The 21,622-nt window shown below is 34.8% G+C and overlaps 1 long non-coding RNA gene across 1 annotated transcript in view; it reads left to right on the top strand.

Annotated features, from left to right (window-relative positions):
• Nucleotides 1–13,562: 13,562 nt before the first annotated feature.
• LOC131501642 (uncharacterized) overlaps nt 13,563–21,622 on the top strand; it is a 36,014-nt gene continuing 27,954 nt past the window's right edge. Inside the window, exon 1 of the long non-coding RNA XR_009256844.1 lies at nt 13,563–14,211. This is a non-coding gene — a long non-coding RNA (uncharacterized LOC131501642). The remainder of the gene's footprint in view (nt 14,212–21,622) is intronic.

Here is a 21,622-nt window from a genome sequence, read left to right as displayed (position 1 = left end):
CCTTCAATACTTGAGAACATGAGCTTGGAATCTACTTGAGCCTGGGAGCCCTGGGCAAAACAAACAAACAAACAAAAACTAGTAATGTAACAGACTCTTCTCCTTTTTTAATCTCCTAAAATCTTACTTTTAATTGACCTAATTATTTTTATCAATTATATCATTTTGTGGTAATATTTTGAATATGTTGTTTACATATTTTACTAATATTTTCCTTTTTTGGATTCTGGTTTTAATGGCTGCATTTTATTTTTTATAAATTTCTTTCTAACATTTTTATGGAGTATATTTTCTATATCTTTAGTATCTTCACAGCATTTAAAATATATTTTAGATTTTAAAATATAGATCTCATCACATGCCATTGAACTAATCATAATTTGTGTTTAATATTGTTTCCATCTTTTTTGTACTGATTATCTCTAAGACTATTTTAATTCCCTCATTGAGTACAAATTGTATTTTATTCTTCAATATGTTTATTGGTAATATAGGGAGAAAGTATAGGTTCTTTGAGAGGTATATATATTGCATGAAGGAGTTTTAAAGACAGGACTTACATTTAGCCTTCAGTCTTCTCCAAATAGGTTCTCCTATTCTCTTCCATATTCAATTTCTATAACCAGCAACTACTCTCAGAACTGAACAGTCATCTAGGAAGTCAGATTCAGTGACCTAGAAGAAAGATTCTAATGTTCATGCATGAAACAGCACATCCCCCTGCCTCACTGCCTTGGTTCAACAACTGGACTTCTAACTGGCAAACCCTCTCAATGAATAAGCAAGCTCATTGGATACCCTACTTAGTCCATGATTCACTTTAAAAAAGACTAGCTCTTTGGCTCCTTCCAAGCTCCTGTCCGCACTTCCTGCTGCCTGGTGTTTATAGTGCTCCCAATTGTTTTGCTTTTGTCTGGTTTCCTTTTGTATTGCTCCCAATTGATCCAACCTCTTTTCATTGCCTGAACTTGCTACCTAGACACTGTGTCTTATCCACCTAATTGTACTTGTTGAAGCTAACCTCTGTACCTAAGTTGATTATGTCAGCCTTAAATGCTTATTGACTTATATTGCCCATTACCCCCTTTTTAACAAATTCCCATCATATCTCTTGAACTCACAGAGAGTGAGTTTTAAAAAACCCAACATTTTAGCTGCCTCAGTTTTGCAACCTATATTAAATTTATAACAATCTTTTGAAAACTAAGTTTCAAATTAATGCTTTCGGTTTCAACTAATCTGCTTACATTTTCAGCGTATTTTTTTAACGTTTATTTATTTTTGAGACAGAGAGAGACAGCGCGTGAACAGGGGAGGGGCAGAGAGAGAGGGAGACAGAGAATCCGAAACAGGCTCCAGGCTCTGAGCTGTCAGCACAGAGTCCGACGCAGGGCTCGAACTCACAGACCGCGAGATCATGACCTGAGCCGAAGTCAGACACTTAACCGACCGAGCCACCCAGGCGCCCCTCAGCGTATTTTTAATCGAAATTATTTTACAAGAGGCTACTACTTTAACTTATGTAAGTTGGTAAGACATTAATCTTCACATTAAAATGGTAAAAGCAAAACTGATTATAGGTTTTATTAAATGGCTTGCATCCCCAGAACAGTTGTACTAAAACAAAAATGATAGAAATATGTTCTACTGATATGAGAAATCTATTTTCTGTCCTGAAATGCAACTGTCCTGACCATGACCTTTATGAAGCCATATTATTTCTTAGGTAGAGTCAAACACAATGTAGTATTTTATATACATTTTAGATATTAGCGGTTTTAACTGCATTTTGTATACCCAAGGATTGCCAATGTACTTGCCTTTCCCCTGTGCTAATATATAATACTACTTTGACATTGTCTTTTTTAATTGCTAAACAAAGATTTATTTGTGAAATTGAGAATCAAAATGTTTCTCCAGTATTCATATAATATTATTTTCTTACGTGGATAATTTTTGCCTAAATGTAACAGCATAGAAAGGACTCTACAGAAATTCATTTGCATATTGGTAAATGTAGCTACAGTTGCAGGTAGCTATTAAGGCTCATTATAGTAAAACTGTCAAGTTGTCGGGAGTCCACATCTATGTCAAGAATAGCTTATGCATTTTTATTGGGAAATGGGTTTACTAATAGTAAAGATGTTTTTAAAAACGGCTTCAAGTATAGACTTTTAGGTGGAATCAGAAAGTGAATTGGTCTACATGAAAAATAACAAATTATAATATTTTTCTATATAAACTTAAATTCACCTGTACACTGTGAGCTCAGAGCTTAGTGAGGGAAGTGTTTTTGTTGTGGTTTTAAATCTCCTGAGTAGTTATTTGGAAGCTTAGGAGCAACATGTTTTATGGGACCAGATGCTTTCTCCCTCCCCCCCCCCCGCCCCCCCCCTCCCCCGGGAATGAGTGCACATTGTACTGCATGCTAGTGACTGCCTGGGACTCCTGGACATGATTCTTTGACGATGCTTCTCTCTCTCCTTACAACTACAGTCAAGAGGTAGAGTGGAGCAGGCCACACTATGCCTGTGTCACACTGTCCCTAAGGACTTCCTAGACTACATATAGAACTTTCTGAATTAAAGGTTTGGGACATTCTGAGGGGGTGGAGGGATTATAAAGTTAAAAGCAGGCACTGAATACAACTATCCCTGGTAATAAACTCAGCTACCCATAGGGAGGTTATTGTTCTAGTAACCAACCAGTCTCACTTGCCCTCAAGTGTGCTGTTTTTCTCTCACCTTCACATCTTTATTCTAAGAGATATTAACTGCCATTCCTGCTTCAGCAAATAATACATTTTCCAAAATCCAAATCATTCGGTTAACGTTAGCATCTACGGAGAGAACTGTTCTCAGATGGTAGCCACTCCTAATTCCACAAGAGTGTAGAGCTCATGGCATTGGTATTCCAAATCCACAAAAAAGTTTTGGATTCTCCAGGCATACTTTGTGCAACACACACATACACGCACACACACGCACACACACATCCTCCCAAGGCCTGCCTGTCTGATGGCCACTGTCTGGAATACCTAGATGTTGTCTTCTTAATAGGATGCTACTCTCTGTCTCTCCACAGTCACAATCAGGAGGCATGGAATATATTCTTAGATACATATAGTCTAAGATGGAAAAACATAGTTCCTAACTGCTTGGAGAACTGTATGATGCCTTCCTTTTTCATGTCATCAATAATTCTCATCTCTCCTTAGTTCTTCCATGAAAAATATCGTGAAACTCTTCCAGTAAATTATTGAATAGATGTTTAGTCAAGGTTGTTTGTCCTCAGTTTTGATCAGTGATGAGAATATGGAATAAAGTATTTATGCCTAATAGAATTTCCGGCTATGACTATACTATTCTCTTCTTTGAGATACTCTTTTAATTTAGTACCTTATTTAGGCAAACTTATCTCTTATAATCATTTATATCTAATATGTTCCCGGGACCTTTAGGCTCTGGAGAGATAGAAAAAGAAGTAAGCCTATCAATAATGAGCTTAAAGTCAAAAGAAGGAAATAGATAACTAAATAAGCAATTTTAATAAGATGAGTTGTGGAATACAATAAATATAATAAATAATATGTTATGAGAGACATTACAATAAAGAAACATGGAGTGAAAGGGAAATTTGTATAGGTAAGGGTGAAAAATAAAGCAGAGACATGATTAGGACTTTATAGTTGGGATGATACTCCTTAACAGTTTTTAAACTCTTTTTATCAGAGTAGCAGATTAGAAATATCACCAGGATTACACAAGGAAGAATGAATTGGTATATATGCATTTGTTAGGGAGTGTTTAGGATACTAGAAGAATAAAGGGAGTTTAAACATGCAGCAAGCAAATAGAAACAATGTTAAAGTAGAGGTTAGATAATCTAGCGCTATTTAGGAGTTGACTTTAGAGGGGGAGTTTTGGAAGAAAGTGAGAGAAGTTTTAAAATGAAATTTAAACTTCTGTCCTGGGCAATTAGGTTGATGTGGTCATTCACAAAGTATGGAAAGACAGAAGACAGGAATGGAAGAAAATTCACAAAAGTTGGAAGCATTCTTAGGGGAATGGAAGATGCTATGTTCAATTTTCAGACACATTATATTTGAAGCACCCAGAGTATATCCAGGTAGAGTTGTTTTACAAATACTTTAATATGTAGTTGAAATTCTCTTATCTGAAACTTCAGAACTGGTTTGTTGTCAGTTATTTGATTAAAGTGGGAAAGTACACATTAAGGTATACATAAACACTGAGACAGTCTAAACATCATATATTAAGTCACATTGTCTCACTGTATGTGAAATTCACCAATATTGTACTACAGGTCCAGGCCTATTTGTTTACCCACTGAAGTTATTGGTTATCTTTTCTTATGAAGTCTATACTTAAAATAAATTATCCACGACTTCCAGACTTGTTTATTTAATGTGCACTATAAACAAATCAAAATATCTTTTAACTCCTTATTTTCTTCAGTCTTACTCTGTTGCCATACCAATACCATAGTTGACACAATTATTTAGCAACTCACCTTAATTTAGAATTTCTAAAGCATTAAACTTCATTGTTGCAGGAATAAACTCTCCTTGTACTCATATTTCTTTATCTTACATAAACTTGAATTAAATTATGTGGTGATAATAATAAATGCAACATGCACAAAGAGACTTGAGAACAAAATCTGAATCTTGGCAAGTAAATTATCAACAGCAAAGAAAGTAAGTATAATGGCATCCCACAGAATAGCCTATTAGCTTCACATTATGTGTTGGGATTCAGTTTTATAGAAAATATGAAATGAAGGGGTGCCTGGGTGGCTGAGTTAAGCGTCTGACTTCGGATCAGGTCATGATTGTGCATGGTTTGTGAAATCTAGCCTTGTGTCGGGCTCTGTGCTGACAGCTCAGAGCCCGGAGCCTGCTTGGGATTCTCTCTCTCTCCCTCTCTCTGCCTTTCCCCGCTCATATTCTCTCTCTCTCTCTCTTCCTAAAAAATAAATAAACATTAAAAATTAAAAGGAAAAAAGAAAATATGAAATGAAGAATTTAATCACTCTGAGATAGAAACATTTGGGGGGAAAAACTACTACACAGGTTTAAAGGTAAAAAGAGACATACACTAAAGACATTTACTTAGAAATCATCACCCTGATCATTTTAATTAAAGTGCTAGAAGGTTTAAGATTAGCCCCTGGGAGAATGTATAAAGGGAGAAATGGATTCTGGAAATAACAAACAACATTTAAAGCTTGAGAAGAGGAGAAAGAAACTAAGAAAAACAAAGTGTCCATAGTGCTAGAATATAAACTAGAGAATTATAGTACCCTGGAAATAATGCCAAGAGAGTTTTAAGTGAAAGAATGAAAGAGTTGTCAATAGCGTTAAGCGGTTAAGTAAATAGGAACTGCATTTTTCATTCAATGACATAAGTCATTTTTGTTTGTCAATTTTGATACAGTAATTTCAATAGAATGGTGGGTCTAGAGGCCATATTGCATTGAGTGTAAGACAGAAATTTAGCAAGAATATATAAGCAAAACTTTTTAGAATTTCTATGAAAGGACAATAAAAAAAGATGGAACCATGGTTGTAAAGACTATGAAAAATAGTTTTAAATTTTATAATGATGCCCAACTCTACTGTAAATACATGAAAATTTGACTAGGTATGAAACCAAGTGTTAGTCAATTTATTATGGGTTACTTCTATTTCTCATATACCAGTTTAGAAATTTGAATGTATTTGTAGGGCATCTGCTGGGATCAAATTCTATAAAACAGTTTCATGTTGTGAATTGACATTATCCAATTAAAGTGATGAGGTGGTGGTTTTCTGGTAAAACAAATATGATTTATTGAATCTTTTAATATCATCATTCATGGCACAGTTGAATTTGAGCAGTGTGACAAAACATCACTATATAAGAAAATCTGAATAAGACTAACATATTATACCGTATGAAAAATGATTGTGGGTACTCATAAGCCCAAAAGCACTCATTGAACAATACAGGAAATAGGCATAAGGAAATCAGAGCTTTTTTTTAAAGGTCTCACTTTATATGAGATATCTGTTCTTTTACAATTCACAATGAATATAAATTTCAATGTACTGAATATATTTTACTTAGTATCATACTATGAGGATCAAATATTTCATATTCTTTATCACTTAACATGCTTCTACTAAGATGACATATTAAATTAAAATTATTCAAAATTTATCATTTTCATAAAGTCAATTTTTTAAAATTTTCAACTTTAAATTACATAACCTCAAATATTTAATAATATAATTTTATGTTCCCTTTTATTCTTTTTTGACCAATCAAAATGATAGGATAAACTTCTGTGGAATAATTTCATATATTATTTCTTAGAAAAGAGTAAGACTTTAATTCTTTCCTGTGTCCTTGTTGCTACTTTGCTTTTTTTCTTTAATTAGTAAACTATAACTTAAGACATGTTTATAACTTATAAGGCCATTTTTAATGGTTTTGTTTATTAAAAAGGATATTAATTTTAAATAAGTTGGGTTATAAGTGGCATTCAATCCAGCATTTCGAACTTTCTACCGGTCTGTAGAATGGGAGCATCAGGACTGGATCATAGGCTTTCTATTCCTTTTCTGATCCACACAGGTACCATAATCAAATAAAGGCAATCTTATATTGAGAGTAGGGGAAGGCTACAAGACTGATTCATTCAGGATTAATTCATTTCAATTAGTTGCTTATGATACAAAGATATGACATCAAGAAATCTGTGTGTCAATCAGCCTGGTGAGTTAGAATTTAGCAAAATATCCAACTAGACACTTCTGGAAATATATATTCCCTTACAAAGCTTGTATTCTTGGACAATTTAGAGTGGCTCATCTCAGTTGCCTCTACTCCCTCTGTATGCGGAAAAACTGGGAACCTCATTATGAGTTTTCGAATATAATAGGTTACATAATCTATCATTTTCTAAAAATCCGCTCTTGTACCCTCAATTGAAGTTTATATATATTGAAAATAAGGTAAAAAGGAAAAAAGACAATGAGAATATACAACAACAAAAAAGAAAATAATAATATTGGAATATTAAAAATGAATTTAGAGATATTTTCTAGTATATCACTCTTAGGATTAATTAATGTCTATGTTTTAAGTATTAATTGATTTTCTCATTCACCTCTTTTGACTTTCCATAATTCAATTCCATAATGCAACTAAACTTACCTGAGCTATATTACAGACTTGTTGAGTCAAAATCTCTAGGGTTGACACCAAATGGATCTGGATTTTCTGTAACTAGACTCAGTAACTTCTACCTCTGTGGATGAAACAACTCTTCTATTTTTATTCACCCTATTATTTGAGGAACACTGATTACAAAGTTACTCTTAGATGGACTATGTGACTATGGAATAGAGTGACATCAGTAGCATCTGGGAAGCATTATCCACATAAATATGTCACTGCTAAAATATCTTCATGGGTTATTTTCTTCAACTGTTAACATTTTAACCAGAAGATTCATGAAAATATCTTCAGAGCTGCTCTTTTAGTTCAAGAGTAAAGTTCAGAAGACTAAAAGTAGAACAAAATTTCCTAAACTCTGGTGAGGGAGGGAAGTGGGGAAGAGAAAGAGAGAGGGGGGTAGAGATTACCTTCCTCACAACTTACAGTATAATATTTAGAAACACAGTCTGGATGGAGATGGCTCCAGCATGGGGCTGTGCCACTTACTATCTATGGAATTTGGACAGCTTAGTTAAGCTCTCTGCACCTCTGTTTCTCCTAAGACAGAATGATAATACCTATCTCATAGTGTTTGTCATAAGGATAAAAAGCTGGCATATAGTAAGCACTCAATAGTGGCAGCTATCGTTTTTTTTCTTTTTATCTTTCGTGCCTTTCTTGGATAGTTACTGAGAAGCAGAATCTGAGATAAGAATTTTTGTGAAAAAGACTTATTTAAAAAGTGCTTCCAGGAGAAAGCAAGAAGGTAATAGGAAAAACAGAAAAGAAATATAAATCAAGAAGTACGTTATTTCCAGAAAGTTCCATCAAGAGTAAATGCAGCCTGATGCCTCGGGAGAACTTGGAAGTGTAAGCTCCACTTCAGTGTTTGTCTTGATTAGAAGTGCAGTGAGTTTTCAATTCAATCACCAATCATTGGCCAAGAGTAGCCCTCAGGAAACACAAACTCAGCCTCTTTCAACTCTCTGCAAGCGTAGGCAGAGTGGCGCAAGTATTCCAAAGGAAGTTTTTCTGAAAAGAGTTGCTGGTACAGACCCTTAGACATACAATTACAGAGAAACCAGACAAGTGGCACACGTAAAGAGTAAAAGAAATTCCAGTGTCTGCTAGACGAGCTTTATTTTCTATTTTTCTTTTATACTTCCCCTCATTAGGATCATATAACACTCCTTTGTTTTCAAATAGGGCTTATTTGACTTTTCTACTATCCATCTCTAAAAGTTTCCAAAAATTATTTTACCTTAGAGAGCCTAAAAAAAATTTATTAGATAAAAGATAATTCTCCTCTTGGCCCACACATTTTTACATGCTTTATAAGGGAGGCACTGACTGCTTTTAGTTTTGAATTATTTTCAGCAATGTTTGAATAGTGAACTAACTTGGAAAAGAATGATAGTTTCTCTGGAAAAAAGAGTAATCAAGCCTACTGTCTGTTATTAAAAACATACACATCAGGTTCTCTAGACACAGAATTCCTCTTATTCAATGCAACCAACTGTGTGCAGATGTCATCTGGTTCTTTTTCACATTGACTGTTTGAAATTGGGGTTCAGAGTACTTGCATGAAAATGCTGACACTCAGGATCTTTCTGCAAATAATAAGTGTTGTCCTTCATCTCTAACCTTAGTGTCTTGTCTTCTACCAGAACCCAAAAAATGGTGCCAGGCTAACTTGTTATCTTTCAAGAAGGTTAAATCTCAAACCCTTCACAGCTTTTGATTGAAAGGATTCCACATAATATTGTTTATATCATTTATTGGTAAAATTTATTCTTGTTTTTTTATTTTAGTCATTTTCTCTGATAGACTTGACTCTCTTTATCATGAATAAATTACAATTAAAATAAAGGAAATGCTTAGCCTAAAACTATTAGAAGAAAAATTATTTCTATGTCTTAGAATACATTATTCACAACATAAAAGATACTACGAAGATAATTTTATCTGTTGAATGTCACTTTTTTCTTTCATTGTTTTTATATGTTTATAGATGATAAGCATAATAATTCCAGGGTGTCAAGATGTTGAGACCACCGCAAAGGCATTGCCTCAGAGAGATAAGTCTCTAGTGTCCAGTACTGTGGAGAGGACACCAGAAATATCAGAACATCTTGTGTACAGATCCCTTTCTATAAACATCACTTTTGAAACTTACTGGGGACCCCTCCTTTGCAAAATTCCAACAAGGACAATTAAAACAGAGATAGGCAGATAGAAAAGGAAATAGGTGGGGCACCTGGGTGGCTCAGTTAAGTGTCTGACTTCGGCTCAGGTCATGATCTCAAGGTTTGTGGGTTTGAGCCCTGTGTCGGGTTCTGTGCTGGCAGCTCAGAGCCTGGAGCCTGTTTCAGATTCTGTGTCTCTCTCTCTGTCCCTCCCCCTATTTTTGCTCTGTCTTTCTCTCTCTCAAAATAATAAACATTAAAAAAAATTAAAAAAAAGAAAAGGAAATAGCACATAAAAATGATGAAACATATGGCTAAAGCCTTGTAAGTTAGAATTTTCTCAACCAATGAACAAAGACGGTTTAAATGTTTGGAAAATTCCCTTATAGGCCATAAACCAATATGTTTTCTGTATTCTTTTGGTGGTATGGTAGACTCTCCTCTTGTGGGGGGTGGTAGGGTATTAACCTGAAAATGGGTCAGAAACATAATTTTTATTTTATAGCTATTATAATAGTGAGGAATATAATCTTTAATAAGGGAAACTTCCTGTGATTTAGGGATTTTCCCCCATTATAATTAGGGATCCAAATTAAATGATGCTTCGTGATTTGATGACCATATTTTGTAAGAAATTACATTATTTGTTCTAAATTACACCTTTATCTATCACTGGATCTATCTATGTTCTAGCCCAGGAAACCTTAATAAGAAATTATAATAATTCTTAAAATAGCACTCAATTTAAAATAATTGGCTCAAGTCTTTTAAAAGAGAACATATGTCTGGAATAGTAACTAGTATATAATACATATTGCATTCTGGTACCTTCTGGATTCAAAAGATAAGGTATCATAGTTGCTCTATAAACTAATTACTTGCACAAGTAGATTTTAAGTGATTTTCTGTTGATCTTTATAACTTATAAATTTTAAAAATAGAAGTTAACTGTGGTTTTGTTCACCTGAAATATAGAAATGTTTTCCAAAATTCTAATTTATTAACCTGAAGCAATTTTTATCCTGAGAGTCTGGGCATAAAAATATATGGTGAATGAAGGGGAATAATAGCATTGGTCATAGCCTTCAAAAAAAGAAATGTTTATATGAAGAGGAATGTAGACTTTACTCCTTTTGGCTGTAGTCTCACGACACTCTTAGAAAAGTAGAATGGATTTAATAATCGTGTTATGCCTTTGCCATAAATCTCTGGCACTCCCAACTGAGATATACTGCAGAAATAACATGACTGAAAACCAGGTACAACTGTGTGTCAACAAAAACACTGTTCATTCTCTGGAGGCAAAAATAAATAAGGAGATTACTATAAAGGACACTATAGACATTGTAACTATACAAATTTGTCAAGGAAGAGACAAATATATATTTATAATTGAGGTAGTTTTAAAACAAATTAGAGTGAAAAGGCTATATTTCACATAACGCCACAATAAAATATAAATTATTATAAAATATTTTTATTCAAGTGGCCACTCTTTATTCATATAACCCCTGATAGATAAAATAATAAATCTTCCTTGTTTGTATCTTATGAAATTGAACTTTTTATTTTTGGCAAATTTCAGTTGGCTGAAATCCTCCTTGACAGAGTTAATAAGATACATAAGATGTATATATCTACTGATCCCTTCCTCCCTCCCCTGAACTGTTAATCACTGATCTTTTTACTTTCTCTACAGTTTTGCTTTTCCAGAATGTCATACAGTTGGGATCATACAGTATGTGGCTTTTCATTATTGGCTTCTTCACATAACAATGTGCATTTAAGTTTTATTAGTGTATTTCCATGACTTGATAGCTCATTCTTTTAAACACTCCATTGTATGCCTTTACACAGATATATCATAGTTCATTCACATATTGAAGGGTATATTAGTGATTTCCAATTTTTGGTAATTGTGAATTGTAAACATTCATGTGTAGGTTTTTATGTTGTTTCTGGGTTCTTCTATTTTATTTCCAGGTTCTTTATTCTGTTCTACTGACCTATTTATCTCTTCTTTCAGCAGTACAACATTATCTTCATTACTATAGCTTTATAGTAAATCTTACAGTTGAATGTTGTCAGTATTCCAGCTCTTTTCTTCTTTAAGATTATGCTGGCTATTCTTTCCATAGAAATATAGAATCAGTTTCTCAATATTCACAAAATAGTTTGCTGAGATTTTGACTGGAATATGTTGAATCTATAGCGCAAATTGGGAAAATTAACATCTTTTTGGGGGTGGGGAAATTGACATCTTAATAATATTGTGTGTTTCTACTCATGAAAGTGAAATATTTCTCCACTTATTTAGACCATCTTTGATCTATTTCAATTGGGTTTTTATAATTTCTACCTATAAATCCTACCTTTATTTACACATACTTCATTTTTTATTGTCCTAATGTAAGTTGTTTTATAGACTAAACTGTATCCCTCCCCACCCCCGCCCAGACTCATAGGTTGAAGTCCTAACTCCCCGCATGACTGTATTTGGAGATAGGGCCTTTAAGAACGTAACTAAGGCTAAATGAGGTTATAAGGATGTGGCCCTAATTCAATAGAACTGATGTCTTATCAAAAGATGGAGAAGTACCAGGACTGTGTACACTCAAAGAAAAGGTCTCGTGAAGACACAATGAGAAAACAGGTGTCTGCAAACCATGGAGAGACTTCTCACCAGAAACCAATCCTACTCAGCACTTTGATTTTGGACTTTCAGCTCCCCAAACTGTGAGAAAATAAAATTCTGTTGTTTAAGTTACTTAGTCTGTGGTATTTTGTTATGGTAGCCTGAGCAGTCTGATACAGTGGTGTTTTTAATTTCAGATTTGAATTATTCATTGCTGGCATTTAGAAAAGCAATTGACTTTTGTGTATTAACCCTGCGTACTGTGACCCTGTATGCATAATCACTTAGAGGGGCACCTGAGTAGCTTAGTGGGTTGAGCCGACTCTTGATTTCAGCTCAAGTAATGGTATCATGGTCGTGGGATCGAGACCTCCATCCGGCTCTGCAATGAGCATGGAGCCTGCTTGGGATTCTCCCTCTCTGTCTCTCTTCCCCTTCCCCTCTTATTCCTGCTCTCTCTCTCTCAAAAAAGAAATTAAAATAAATAAGTAAATAAAAATTTAAAAAATCACTTACAATCAGGAACGTTTTGGGGGCCTGGGTGGCTCAGTCGTTTAAGTGTCTGACTTCAGCTCAGATCATGATCTCACAGTTTGTGAGTTTGAGCCCCGCATCAGTCTCTGTGCTGACCACTCAGAGGCTGGAACCTGCTTTGGGTTCTGTGTCTCCCTATCTCTCTCTGCCCCTCCCCTGCTCATGCTCTGTCTCAAAAATAAATAAACATTAAAAAAATAATGTTTTGGTTGATAGTTTAGGATTTTCTACATAGGCAATAATGTCATCTACAAACAAAAAGTTTTATTTCTTTGTTTCCATTCTTCATATCTCAGTATATTATTTTCACATTGTATTAACTAGGACTTCCAGTACAATGTTGAATAAGAGGGCTATCTTTGCCTTTTTTCTGATCTCAGGGGAAAAACATGTAAGTTCTTACCTTAAGTATGATATTACCCATAGGTTTTTAATGAGTGTCCCATAGTTCTTGGATTTTTGCTTTCTTTTCTTCTTCTTAAACTTTTTTCTGTTTGCATTCAGGTTGGAAATTTTCTATTGACATGTTTCAAGCTCACTGATACTCTCTTTGTCCATATCCATATCCTTCACTTCTGTTAGTCTTTGGTTTTTAGCATGTCCTTCTCAAACTTGCTTTGAGTTTACATCTCTCTGCTTACATTATGCATCTGTTCATACACGCTGCCTACATTTTGCATTAGCACCTTGAAGATATTAACTGTGGTGATTTTGAATTTCCTACCTAATTATTCTAAAATCTGATTTGTCTCTCAGCCTTGTTCTAATGCTTACTTTGCTTCTTAAGACCATGTTATTGCATGTCTTTTAGTATGTCTTGTATTTTGTTGTCATTGTTGAAAACTGGACATGCTATGTTGGGTAATAGAAACTGAAGTAATTAGGCATCTCATGTGAGGATTTATGTCAACTTGGCCAAGTGCTGGACTGTGTTTAATATTTGCTGTAGTTGTGGGTGCCAGAGGCCTCAGGGTCCTCACAGTCACTTTTTCTCTTTCTTGGCTGTGGATTTCCATAACAAGTTCTTAAACAGAGTCTGTGCCTTACAGCTCAGTTATAATCCACCATTATTTTTCTAGAACCTTGTTGATATGGTGTTAAGAATTTGGGAAGTAGAAACATTCTAAAATCCAAGAGTTAAGCCTCAGTTTTTAGTTAGCTTGAATCACTGGGCTGTGGTTCAGAAGCACTTCATACCTTCCCCCCACCGCCACCTTTTTTTCTCTCTTTACATAAGACAGAATGGATAGAGGGGTAAGGAGTTGTCTAACTGCCCTTCCGCAGGTCACATAATGCTCTGATAATATTGTCTCCCCTGGATGGTAAACTTTCATTATGGAGACAGCTCTGGGCATATTTCAAAATGGTTACTTATATTCTAAGTATATTTCAAAATGGGAACTTTTCTCCTCTGCCTGTACTAAATACTAGGGAGATATTTCTGCAACTCTCAGTGAGTACCTTGTAAGGTTACTAAAGATAAAACCCATAGAAATTTAGGACCACCACTAGGACTGGACCCCAGGAGTCTCTATCTGTCAAGCCGGTGCACATTCAGCCTGCAGACATTCATCAAAGTTACCAGTTAAGTGTTTCTACCAGTTACTGGCTCCAGCCAATTCAGCTCCAGGTAAGTTATTCATGTCTGTACTCATCTTTACTTGCCTGTCTCTCCAGATTTCTGAGGGGCTGTTGTCCTATGGTCTCAATTCTCTGGAGGATCTAAAAAAAGGCCAAAATTTTTGTTTTTCTCAATTTTATCTTCTTGTGAAGATGGGGATAATGAATTCCTAACTCTTTATATGATAACAGAGAAGTCTGTGAAAGGATTTTTTTAACATCTGTTAAGTATGATTCTGAATAATGAAACTCTATTCAATTGTTCATGAAGAAATTCCCCGTAAGGAATGAAAGTCTCTAAGTGAAACACTAGGAAAAAAATCTTAGACCTAAAATTGACTTGCTGTCTTCAGTACCATCTTTCCCTCTGTTTAGAAAATTGGTTTTGTACCAACTAGGAGTTCTTCAGGTACAAACGACAAATAGACGACTCAGTTTAGCCGGAGCCAAAGATTAATATTACTCGTATGAGTGGACGTCCCAAGGCCAAGTTTACATTCAGCTTGACTAGAGTCAGGGGCTCAAAAACCATATTCAGGGTTTTTTTTGCTTTTATCCCAGTGAGGTAGGAGGTGAAGCATGATGTTTGGAATCCCAAAAGGACCACGTGTATATCAACTATCGATTTATTACCTCTCAACTCCAAATCCACTATTTTCTTTCCTGTTCTGCAATAATGGATCTGGACTCTAAGATTTCTCCTTTGTAGAGAGCAAGATGTTAATTTTTGTCAGTATAGGATGATGTAAGTACAGGCTTGGAGAAAAGGTCATCTCCTTCTGGTTCTAATGTACTTCTATTTTTTATTTTTTTCTGCTCTTACTGTTGACAGTATTATGTGTTGGTGTGGGACAGCCCAGCTATATATGCAGAGAAACTAGCCTCTCAATAAACTTACAGCTCTGGCTCAGTGACCACCTCAGTGAAGCCATTCCTACACCAATGCCACACATCTGAACTGTGCACTATCCAGCCAGCTCATGATCTCTCGATGCTTCTCTTTCTTTCTTACACCTGCCCTCCAACCTCGGCCTACCTCAGCCTGGACAGCTGTTTTCTCCTTGCCACTCTCACCATAATTTCCTCACCCCCTTGCTCCCAGAAGTGTATGCTAGATCAGCCCACCTGTACCCTGAAAATGTGTCTTCTATTTTCCAATTAGTTTCATGTCCACTGGCCTTAGCCCAACTGCACCCTAGAGAAATATTTCTTGCTTGCTTGATGACTGCACACCAGCTCTTACCAGGAGAAACTCAGAGAGCTTTTCTGTCTTCCAGTTAAACTGTGGTTAAAGCCACACTTCTCCAATGAGGTCTGACTCCTAGCCTTGGGAATAATGCCTTTCCAAGTTTGTTTCTTCCTTAAGTACTCTAGGGTATCTCCAGGCTATTCATTAGACCCCTATAGAAGCTCTATAGTTACACTCCCTTTTTGAATTACTTTGTGGTTTATATCTTGACTGTACCCTCATTGATACAATATATCATGGTGACAGAGTTGTTCCCAAAGGACAAGTTCAGGGAAAACATAATGTGATTATTGTGTATTTCACTAATTGAGAAGGCACTATCATATAGATTTATTAGATTATATATAAAGGAATATTATATTATTTATTTCCTATATTGTGTTCCCACAAATTGCCATATTTTAACCATAATTCTGGTTTCTTAGTGGTAGGATCAAATGTTTTTAGCACCGTTGCCCTGTGTGGATAGTATGTTTAACATTGTTACTTTCTACTGTATCCACAAAAAAGAAAGAAAGAAAGAAAGAAAGAAAGAAAGAAAGATGACCACAACATTTGATCAATATTTATTCATAGCTAGGCATAAACATTTATGAAGGGTAAGCATGAGAAGAAATATTGGAAAAACTCTAGATTTTTGAAAGATTGCATGTTGGTATACAAGCCCACATATGACAATTCTTTTGCGAATCATATATTTCTTACCAATTTCCACAATTTTTTATTTCGTCTGATTAATAATTTTGTTAAATGGTTTTACAAATTACCTTTTCTTTTTTAAAAAAAAATTGTTTATTTATTTTTGAGAGAGAGAGAGAGACACACAGAGAGAGAGAGAGAGGGAGCACAAGCTAGGAAGGGACGGAGAGAGGGAGATACTCCCTCCAAAGCAGACTCCAGGTTCTCACTGTCATCACAGGGCCCAACACCAGGTTCGAACCGACCATGGGATCATGACCTGAGCCGAAATCAGTTGCTTAACTGACTGAGCCCCACAAATTACCTTTCTTAATTCCTGGGAGAGTATGCAGACAATTTTTTATGCCATTGCTAAATTAGCCATTTTTCTCTTTCATTTATACCAACTTTCTATTGTATGTTCAAGAAACATCTCTTGGAATTTCTGATCATCCCATTACTTTTATTATCACTTTAATAATTATATATTCTCTCGTGAGCATTTTATAATAAAAAAGTTATTTTTTCAAATAAATAGGTTTCATATGCCAAAATATTATGAAATATGTAATCGTTAATTATGAATTTAGCAAATACATATAATAATGAATTATAAACAAACATCCCATAAAAAAATATGAGAAAATTATCTGCCTTGCCCATTCAAAGAAATGTTACTCTCCTTAACATTGAAGGTCTTTCTTCTCCATCCTAATACATTGTGAACTAATAGGTTTTTTGGTTATTAGTCATCTGGTCTTGACAAAAATAATCAAGAATCCAAGTTGTTGTTTCAGGAAATATTAGTAGAAATTGGCTATCATGATGTGTTTGTGTGCATGGGTGTGTGAGAGAGAAAGTGATTCTTTTTGTTTTTAAGTTACAGCCACTCTCCTATTCCTATAGAATGTCTACTCCAAAATGTTTTTCACTGTAATCTAAATTCCAATAATTGACTTGGCAAATGGCATAGGGATGATTTAGAATTTTGGTGGCTATTGTGGGAACCTTTTGGCATCTTAAGTATAACACATCTAACAGAAGCCATAGGAAAAAAATGGAGGAGAAGTATTAAGCAATAATAGTTGGCCTTATTATTATTATTATTATCATTATTTATTATTATTATTATGCTGAGGCTTTAAAATGAAATTAAAATCCAACATCTCCTCCCTCAGAGAAATTCTGGAAAGGCCAAAGGAAAGAAACAACTAGCCTAGAAATCATCTAAAATGTCTTTCCTCTGCTCCAAATCCTATACCCTACTTTAATCTTACCTCCTATTTATATAGCTTGCCTCCCCTTCCATGCTCTCCTAAATCTATATATGAACCACCCTTTTATTTAAGATTTTCTGCAGAGTGCTACCTAAATTTTAATGATTGGCTTGAAAATATTTTCAAAATATATTTTGAGGTATCCCTGACAGCTGATGTAAAAGAATCACTGTTCTCTATTTTTATTAATGGACTAAGACCAGAAATAATATATTTAATTAAAAAAAAACAAATTGGGATGGGAATTTTCAGTTCTGAACAATCTTTAATTTAAGGACAAATATTTTCAGAGGCTTTAGAAAACTGAAAAGCTAAGTACCAAAGCAAACATGGCTTTTCAGAAAAAAACTGGACTCTGAAATAGAAACAAACCAAAAGATCATAAATACAGAGAAATTTATTGGCTAGGAAGGAGCAGAAAGTTTCTTTTTTTTTTTTTTAATTTTTTTTTCCAACGTTTTTTATTTATTTTTTTGGGACAGAGAGAGACAGAGCATGAACGGGGGAGGGGCAGAGAGAGAGGGAGACACAGAATCGGAAACAGGCTCCAGGCTCCGAGCCATCGGCCCAGAGCCTGACGCGGGGCTCGAACTCACGGACCGCGAGATCGTGACCTGGCTGAAGTCGGACGCTTAACCGACTGCGCCACCTAGGCGCCCCAGGGGCAGAAAGTTTCTAAAACTACAGAGCTGTAGTGCATTACCTTGGTAGTGATTTGCCAGCTGAAGATGGTACATTAGCTAAGGAAAGATCATTGGCTATCCAAAATTATCCAAAGCCAATAAAAAAAAAAAAAAAAAAAAAGAACTGAGGGAATTCCTAGATTATTGTAGACAATGACTGTAGACAGGACTGAAAATTCCCATCCCAATTTGTTTTTTTACATTAAATATATTATTTCTAGTCTTAGTCCATTAAGAAAAATAGAGAACAGTGATTCTTTTACATCATCTGTCAGACAATGAGTATTCATTTTTTCTGAAATAGTAAAATCCTTATATCATTCAACTAAATATTTCTTATGCTCTACCCATTGAATTCTATTATCCAATGAGGACTGAAACCCTCCACGTTAGAATAAAACCAGCAAAGAAGTGAATGGAATGGTGATGCTGGGCTTCCCAAAGACAGAATTTTATTACTTTTTTTTTTTTCTTTAATAGAAGGACAGTTAAAAGACAATTATCCAGCATTTAACACCTGAATATTTTCCTTCCTTTCTTTTTTTTTTTCTTCCTCTCTGTAAGACATGAATGTTTCTGTCTAATCTACGTTTTCTCTTTGCCTTAAATCCAACAGGTAATTTTTCTTACATTTGAAAGAGTTTTGAACGGGGGTATTTTGTGGAATTTACTGTGATGAACCACAGGTTTCTATAGCAAACATCATCATGATATTAGCCAGATCTATCAATGAGAAAAATGACAGTTGATTATTCAGAAATGGGGTTTCCTTTATTTAAGAAATAGTAGAATGCCTATATTTTTACTGTATACTTTTTCCTAAATTAAATTGTGTTACTGTAAAGATTTCTAATTTGTTTTAAAGGTTTTTGCTAATGCTTCTCTATGTGTAGTATAGGAACCATGTAACAATAAAAATGATGGTAATAATAATTAGAATAATGTCTCCAAGCATATAAATTGTAACTCAATTTATATTTACCTAGTATAGCTGTAACTTTTCAGATTTATTTTTTGTTAATGTGGCTTTTTTATGAATTAAAAATTAAAAAGGTAAAGATTAAATTTAAAATACATTTTCCACTTAAAATACAAAGTTAAATATGATGGCCAATGATATCAAAACCTACTACCTTAAAACAAAACAAAACAATACAAAACCTACAACCTTGTCAGGAATTTAAGATTATTTTTTATTGTGCTTCTGTCTATAAAATTATGCCTATACATCTCTATCTGTATCTGCACACACACATAAATATATACAATGTCTACATAAAAATGCATTTTATTTTTTTTAATTATTTAATTTTTATTTTTTGAGAGAGAAAGAGTGAAAGCAGGGGAGAGCAGAGGGAGGGAGGGAGAGAGAGAGAGAGAGAGAAAGAGATACACAGAATCTGAAGGAGGCTCCAGGCTCTGAGATGTCAGCAGAGAGCCCGATATGGGGCTCAAACTCACAAACTGTGAGATCATGACCTGAGTCAAAGTCGGACACTCAACCGACTGACTCACCCAGGCACCCCCCAAAATACATTTTAATTAATAGTAGATTGAACTATAAATCTTTGTTTTTAATTTTATGACAAATATCCTTTCATACTCTGTAGATCAATCTTTTTTTTTTAAGTTTATTTATTTATTTTGAGAGAGAGAGAAAGCACAAGTGGGGGAACGGCAGAAAGAGAAGGAGAGAGAGAATCCCAAGCAGGCTCTGCACTGTGAGCTCAGAAACCCATGTGGGGCTCAAACTCATGAACTGTGAGATCATAACCTGAACCAAAGTCAGTCTCTCAACCCACAGAGCCACCCAGGTGTCCCAGTAGAGCAATCTTTTTATAACTTATTGTATTTTTAAATTTATTGACAAAATTTTCTCCTTTTATCCACTTGTAAATCTTTTATTTTTCTCAGTATATTTAGTTTTATCCCATTCTCTATCCTTATGTAAATTCAGTTTCTCTCTCTCTCCTTCTCTCTCTCTGTCTTTGTCTCTCTATCCTTTCTATTGGGCATGCTGTCCAAGGAGTAATTTTCAGTGTAATTTCTATTATCTTTTTATAACCAGCTTAGAGGATTGCTATATGTCTTTTTTGACATTTCTTCTATATACTGTAATTTGTTAGTTTTCCTTTTATATTATAGTTTCTTAACCTTTCATTTTGTTCCTGTTTCCTTTATTTAAAATTTAATGAATTTATTTACACTTTCCTGTTTAGTAATAAAAGCATAGCCTTCACAATACCCAGAAGTTGGATTTAATTCACTTTATTTTTCAAACTTTCATTTTGTATTTTTAATTTTGTTTTACTCATTCATCTAAGTATTTTAAACATTGATGTTAGTTTTTTCATATGTCTTTAAGTCCAGCTTCACTTTCTTTTTTATTGCATTTTGATCAGCATGTGCTCTGCAATATGACTATTTAGAAATTACTAAATGTGTCTCTGTGACAATGCATTATCTTTAAATTATAAGTTAAATATCAAATTCAAGACTTTTCGCACAGATGATCAGTTTCTCAAACTATGATGCACTCAGTGCCAGGCCAGGGCAGGCTCAACAGTGTTGTGAAAGCACAGCACACACAATGTGAAGCTTATAACTCACTTTCTACAGCCCTTTATGTGGGCCAGCTAGAATTTTCCACGTAAGTATTGTCAGTATGAGAGACAAGGCGTGATGTTTTAGAAACATTCAATCACTTTTGCGGGCTTAATATTTTCAGAAATCAGGTGATATATCTAAAGTTGTGGCTGAAATATTCTCCAGTTGTGGCTGAAATATTAACCTTTTATCTTTTCTTCTCTTTTAAAATACGTGCTTTATCAGAGAAGGACTTACTACTAATACTAATTTTATAGATATAATCTGCCTTATTATTATTATTTTGGTGGATAAAAGCAGAGGTAACTAAGTTTAAGTTGTTCATCACCTCCTTTTATGTGCCCGGCTTTCTCAAGCACCCATTATTGGTTAACCACTTAATGCTGGAGGATGGGAATTCCTGACACCGAGTAACATCTCATTAGCATGAACAGCTGGAGGCTGAAAGGGAAGGCACCTTAGGGACTAATTACCTGAGAAGATTTCAATAGCAAACATCTACCTGAATCTTTTCCCCAGAAAGCGAGTCTGTTAACCCATGTATAAAGGCTCTGTATGCCTGAGACTAATATTTATTTGAAATTTAAATGTTATAAAGTCCCTCCGTTGTCATGCTGCTCTGTGACAAAAATCTATCCAGGCCAGTTGCCTCATTCACTCTTATTCCGTGGTGTTATGAGTTTCACCTAGCTGGTGTATTTGATGTGGCTGATCTTGGGGATGTGTGTCAGTGGAGGCCTCAGAGAAGTACAATCATTTTCTCATCACTGCTGTTGTGAGGCACAAGGAAGCCATTTGATTGTATTTGACTGGAAGATAATTAAACATTTGTCAGCTGTGTTTGAACAAGAGCTCTGATCCCAGGATCCCTGGGTTCCAGAGGCTTTGTGAAGTCCCTGAAATTATAGGCGATATTTTCTGTGTGTG

The sequence above is a fragment of the Neofelis nebulosa genome, chromosome 2 (genome assembly GCF_028018385.1).
Source record: "Neofelis nebulosa isolate mNeoNeb1 chromosome 2, mNeoNeb1.pri, whole genome shotgun sequence".
Classification (NCBI taxonomy): Eukaryota; Metazoa; Chordata; class Mammalia; order Carnivora; family Felidae; genus Neofelis; species Neofelis nebulosa.
The sequence above is the reverse complement of the archived record's forward strand: the minus strand, read 5'-3'. Positions and strand labels throughout refer to the sequence as shown.